General features: G+C 37.2%; 1 long non-coding RNA gene across 1 annotated transcript; it reads right to left on the reverse strand.

The window, feature by feature from the left end:
• Nucleotides 1-4,160: 4,160 nt before the first annotated feature.
• LOC106146832 lies at nt 4,161-6,102 on the reverse strand. The gene is made up of 3 exons (XR_001231433.1): nt 5,995-6,102; nt 5,322-5,450; nt 4,161-4,274 (listed from the first exon to the last, which is right to left on the reverse strand). It is a non-coding gene; the product is annotated as an uncharacterized LOC106146832 (long non-coding RNA).
• Nucleotides 6,103-6,785: the final 683 nt, after the last annotated feature.

Here is a 6,785-nt window from a genome sequence, read left to right on the forward strand (position 1 = left end):
CCATCACGCATGCCTGTGTTATGAGAAACCGCCATAAAACCCCCACACTGGGGGTGAGAGAACCTCTGGGTTAAGGAGCCCGTGACAGTGCTGAGAGGGCACTGCTCCCAGAGTGGGCACGGAAGCTCTGTGCCATCTTGCATATGCCCTGAACTGTCTGCCACTTTATGTACTATCCACCTCCATCCTCGATAGCAAACTTGTGGGCATAACTAAAAGGTCTTCTTGAGTTTCCCAAGTCACCATAGCAAACCGTAAAACATAAGAACATTGTAGGAGCCACCAGTTCATAGCCACTTGGCCAGAACTACAAGTGACAACGTGGACGTGTGATTATGTCTAAGCTGGGGCATTCCTGTGGGGCCGAGCCCTTCCCTGCAAAGTCTGCAGCAACTCGAAGCAGCGAGGGTCAGAACTGAGTAGTAGGTCACCCAGCAGTGCCAGAGAATGAGAGGACTGGCTGTAAAGTTCCATGCCTTTGGTGTCAGAAGTGTTCTAATTATAAAATAATTTTCCCTTAGATGCCTTTAGTTTCAAGTTTTGTAGGAAATAGTATCTAGATGCATGCTGTCCTGTTTGTGACTCTTCCACGGTGGTGGACATCATTCATCTGATGATGAGAAAACTTCCTATTATGTGCAGAAAAGGTTACAGATACGCTAACACCATGGAAATGAAATCGTAGCTTCTTTTTGATATGTGTGCCTTTTTTTACTCATTCTCTTACAATTTTTGTTCTTGAATCCTCTGTATTCACCATGAAAAAAGAGAAATCAATTCTTCAATATCAAATTTGACCTGTCAGGGCTCATATAGGCTTCTCATATCTTAATCTGACAGTTGGAAAGGTAAGTTATGCTTTCTCCCAGGATTCTCCTTAAAGTAAATATTAACTTACTTCTTTATGTATCTCCCTCCCTCCCCCTTGAATTCCCCTGTCCTCATTCTCATTCTCCTTAATATTATAATCTCAGCTCATGTTTCTTGCATATATTTCTGTTCATCGAAGTCATTAGGTTCCTGTTCACAGCTTCTCTTCATTCTACACATTTCCCTTTCCTCCCCCTCCCCTTGACCTTGTGTGCCCCTTCACCTTTGCAAGGCATCCACCCCTGTCTCCTTCCTTCCATTCTTTATTGCTCACTTGGTTTATGCTTCCAGGATTTAGCTAGCATGAGCTATATTGCTATAAACTTTGATATGTATGTATCGCTGTGGCACGGTGATTTAAGCTCAATGGGGAAGATATTTAAAAGGGGGGTAGCTGGGTCACATGGAATTTCTAATTTTATTTCTTTGATAAATCTCCATACTGATTTCCACAATGGCTACATTAGTTCACTCTCCCACCAACAACGTAGGAGGGTTCCTCCTTCACCGTAGCCACATCAGCATTTGTTATTTTTTTTTTTTTTTGTATTCCTTAATGATTGCCATTCTTTCTGGTATAAGATGAAGTCTTAAAATTATTTTAATTTGCATTTTTCTAATGGCCAGAAATGTTAAACATTTTTTCATATATTTGTTGCCAATTTATACTTCTTCTTTTGTAAAATGTCTGTTCATTTCATTTACCCATTTCTTGATTGCTCTTTTATTTGAGGTGGTTAAATTATTTTTGAGTTCTTTATATATTCTACCTATTAGTCTTTGGTCTGAGGAATGCCTGACAAAAGTGTTTCCACTCTGTAGGTTGTCTCTTCACTCTGCTACTTGATTATTTTGCCGTACAGTTTTTCAATTTGATGTATTCCCACTTGTTGATATTTGTTGTTATTTCTTGTGTGACTGTGGTTTTGTTCAGAAAATTCTTTCCTACAGCTATAACTTCAAGTGTCTTGCCTGCTGTATCTTCCAGTAGGTTCAGTGTTTCTGTTTTAATATTTATGTCTTTGATACACTTTGATTTTAATTTAGTGCAGGGTGAAGATATGGATCCAATTTAGTCTTCTGCCAGCAGATAACCAGTTTTCCCAGAACCACTTGTTAAATAGTCTATCTTTCTTCCGACCTATGTTTTTGGCCTCTTTGTGGAAGCTCAAATAGCTGAATGTGTCTGGGAATGTACTTATGTGCTTTATTCTTTCCTGATGAGGCATATGTCTGTTTTTGTTCCAGCGCTATGCCATTTTCATCACCATTTTTATCACTAAGCTACACTAGCTGAAAGTCAGGTATTATGAGGTCTTCTTCTTTGCTCTTATTGCCCAAGGTTGTTTTTGCTAGTTTGAGTCTCTTCTGATTCCATATGAATTTTAGAATTGGTTTCTCAAGATTGTCCTCAACTCTCCAATTAAAAGACATAGATTAATAGACTGGATCAAAAAATAGTATCCAACTTTCTGTTCCATTCAAGAAACTCATCTAATCCAAAAAGATATTGACAGACTAAAAATTAAAGTTTGGAAAATAATATTTCATCCATCAGGACCCCCCAAATCGGCAGGGGTACAAATTTTAACCTCTCTTGTACTTTTCTATGGTTGTAGTTAAAGTCATAATTTGTTCTCTATTATCCTACCATTTCAGTAGTCTCAGGAGATCTAAAAAGAATATTTTCAAATTGATTTTTGATTTGCACATGGGATCTACTGCCCAAATTAAGGTAATTCATATTGGGGTTTCTACTCATTTGATAGGTCCCCTGTAATTTTTATATTAGTAAAACTAATTTTTTGGGTTTTGTTTCTTACTATGTATTTCAGGCTGGCCTTGAATTCACTGTGTAACCCAGGCTGGTCCGGTATACATAGCAATCCTTCTCCCTCAGCTTCCCTAGTGCTGGGGTTATAGGCGTGTGTCACCATGCTCAGCTAATACAACTTTTTAAATGCATGCCAAAATCATAGGTTTTCCTTCCTTCATATTTCTCATTACTTATTACAATGTTTTTGTTGTTTTATGTGTAGCATAGTTTCCCCATGAACAGATCTATTTTTAAAGCTTTGCTTTTGCAGGATTACATCTTGATATGTTGCATGTATGTGTTAGAAGTATTAAAATCTCAGACTCAGGGCTACCTTATTCTGATATTTAGTGGAGACATCTAAAGTGATGAAGATCAGTTCTATGTCATTAGCGGCCTCATTTAAGACATCTGGTTCATTATATTATTTTGAAAAGTACTATTGGACTTCCCACTTCGTTACTTTATATGACTACTACTATTGTTGACCTCTGGGTCCCTTGTCAATCTTGTTATTAACTGTGATGAGTCATATTGTCTTGGTATGTCTTCTAGGACCATTTACCTTGTTGCTAATATAGGTTATTTTTAGAGATGGTAAAAAAATATCTTTTAACATCAAGAACCCAATTTGAATATGCCAAATTAATGCGCTGGGTTTCTGTATTTTATTTTTTATGTAATAAGATGTTCCACTAACAATAAGACTCTCTAGGACATTGTCACAAAATGGACCAGACTTACTTTTGGCATTTTTTTTAACACTTAAGAATTTGGGAGAAAGATTTAAAAGTATATAATTTAAAATGTTTAATTCATTTAAAGTTGAACTTTCACCTAAAATTGCCCAAAGTAAATTAACTGTTACAACAGAAAACAGTTTATCAGATGTCATAAAATGGGAGGTAAGATTTTTAGCTAATACCATGACAGTCTTGGTTTCCATGTTTCCCTCTCTATCTGCTATCGTTGTGATTTTGCAAGTATAATAGGAGCCTTCTTCTCTTGTAGAATTCCATTAGTCTTTTTTTGGTTTTTTTTTTTGTTGTTGTTGTTGTTTTGTTTTGTTTTTCCGGTACCAGGAATCGAACTCATGACCTTGCGCTTGCCAGGCAGGCGCTGTGCCGCTGAGCTAAATCCCCAGCCCCTTCCATTAGTCTTTACAACTTAGGCTTTGTTTCTTTGCCTTGTAGATCTGATGCCCGGGAGGGAATCATCTGGAGAGCACAGATATACTAGTTGATACCTGTGGTAAAACTTTTATAAATGCTATGAAGTGAAAATGCTTTGGGGGATTGAAAAATCTTTCCTTTAACTTTTCCATTTTTGCTCCCAGTTATGGAAAATCAAGTTTCTTCAAAGAAAATAATACCAGAAAGCAAATTAAAAGCAATTCATATTTCATTCATACTCAGATAGGGATTTATATAAGCTTTACAGATTACAACTTATCTTCAGTGATAATTTATTTCAGTCCCACACATATTCACTTACTTTTGGTGTTATAAATAAGGCTGAAGTAGAGGAGGTAGAGGCACAAATTCATCGTGAGTTGTTGCTAACTTAGAAAAAAGTAGAATGGTGACATCTGTTGAATAAGGAAAAACTATATATAGGTGATTCCATTGTTGTAAAGGAAGCGCTACAAGATGACAGGCAATTCTTCAGGCATCTATTCGATGTTCTTCTAGTAAGTTCTGTGATGGCGGGGGGAGTTCTAATTGTTTTGTAAAAATACATTAAGATTTGACTCAAAGAAATATCTGACAGCCCCAGCAGTAATCAAGATGACAAGCACTCTACCTGGGGACCTTTAATTCCATGGCTGTCACTCGATGGAAGGAGTTACTTAAAAGAGACAAAGAGCGAATATGTCCAGTCACCTGTCCCATGGCAGTGTCTGCAACAAGAGCTTCCACAGAGCTTTGTAAAGTGCTCGGTGGAACTCTATGAGTTGCACTCCAGGATCACTTAAAGCAGAAGCTGAAGTACTGAGAAGGTATGTGATATTAAGGTGACCTGGCAGGGTGCAGAGCTAGAACTTGGTCCAGTTCTGTTAGTCAACAGAGGGTGTTTTTAGCCATTCCACCAGCATAAAGTAAAATGCCACTATGTCCTGATAATGTCTACGGGTTCACTTACTTGAATTCCTCTGTTTGACTTCAAAAATAAGTGCATTACACCAAAAGAGTATTTATATTTCAAACTTACTCATAGTATTAAGCAAAGAAAACCGTTGTATAAGAAATTCCTTTTTCATGAGCTACAGCTCAGATAAGTGTTCCGCAACGGCTTCTATAAGAAGGTGTGGCCCATGGTGCTGCCATCGAGAGGCAGGTGAAACCTTTAGGAAGCAGAGTCTAGTGGAAGGCCTTTAGGTTATTGGGGGCGTGCCTGTGAAGGGGATTGTGCCACCCTGTCTCTTCTTTGCATACCGGATCATAAAGTGAGTCATGTTCCCTCCCCTGCCCCCCCCGCTGCTATTACCACCTGGCACCAGCCCAATCCCGGGCGTCAGCCTGATATTGCACTAGAATCTCCAGAACTGTGAGCTAAGCAGCCTCTTCTGTTATACACTGGTTGTCTCCATTACTTCATTTAATGATGGAAAACGAACATCATTTTAATAACTTACCCCAGAACAGGCAGCGAGGCTACCAGGGAGCCCCATTTCCATTCAAGGTAATCACGAGGCCTCCTTCTGTTCGGAGTCCAAATTCCTGACAGTTCAATTTTGAAGCATCTGTTCCAACTGCTCACACAGCTACTTAATAGTGACGCATGAATTTAAAATAAAATGTAACAGCCATGACATAAGTTTAGTAAGATATGCAATTATTTCTTAATTAATTGAAAGTATGGTAAATTTACTCAGTCAGAAAAGTGCAAATCAATTCAAGTTTATTTTCTGCTCAAATCACTGTACTAGGTTTACATTTAGATTATCATATTTTATATCCAGTACCTTTAAATCCTGCATTGCAAATATGTTTAAAACCTAGGAATATACTGTAACTTATTCCTTCAACTCATCAATGTCATGCTAGTTAATTTTTTACTTTTCCTAAATCTAGAAATTAATCAAACATTACCTTTATTTATTTCTTTGCCTGTTTGGTGTCAAGTAACTGTCACTTGCCCTATAGTAAATGTTATGGTGCACATTTTTCAATTAAATATAAATAAAAGTATTGTTTATATTACATAACAAAACTTTCCCCCAAACAGGAAATTTGAGGAAACATTTTAGGGGGCACAGTTTTATCTGGTAAGTTTAAATCTTTGGATTTAAAAATCTTTAGACTTACCCCTTTGTTCTTACCACATTCTGAAATTCTGGGAGTCCTCTTCTGAGCACCTTTAGTTGTGCTGTCTTAGCTGCCTTGATGCCCTGAATCAACTCAAAACGTTGGTCTTTCACGGTCACTCTGACTTTGGGAAAGAGCCAGATGTCATATAGTGACAGATTTTGGAAAAGGTAAAGGGGACACATGGTAGTGCTTTTATTTGACAAAAACTGCCTAAATGCTTGAATAATGTGAATGATCAAAAATATGGTGAATGTTTAAATTGTTTTAAAAGATATTACCATAAAAGACAAATTGCCATTCATTCTCATCAAAAAAACACCTGCTCACTTCAAACACACTAATCTCATTATCCCTATAAATATATATTTTATTGTAATAATTTCTTTTAATTTTAAACATTTATTTTATTTTTCAATCACCCATTGTGTGTGCCTACATGTCTGTTCAACATAGCTGCAGTAGAGCTGAAATTATGCAAGGTACCCTATTGACTAGTATAAATTATTCACTATTGCTATTGGCAGGATTGCTTGACAAACATTAACTGTGCTTCTTCCATTGTAGGAAATTTCCATTGGTATTTTCTTTTTAAACTAGTTGCTTTACTAGCATATTAATTGAATAGAACTACATTAATGAGCTGTAACATGAATAAAGAAGTTGTTTCCAGGTGTCTGTGTGTGCTAGTATTCTGGTCATGACTACTGTGACCTCACATGTGTATTTCCCATGTGCCATGTATATACCTCACATGTGTATCTCCTATGCATCTCCATGTCTTACTGACC

Source organism: Chinchilla lanigera, unplaced genomic scaffold (genome assembly GCF_000276665.1).
Source record: "Chinchilla lanigera isolate Chin_1 unplaced genomic scaffold, ChiLan1.0 scaffold00096, whole genome shotgun sequence".
NCBI lineage: Eukaryota > Metazoa > Chordata > Mammalia > Rodentia > Chinchillidae > Chinchilla > Chinchilla lanigera.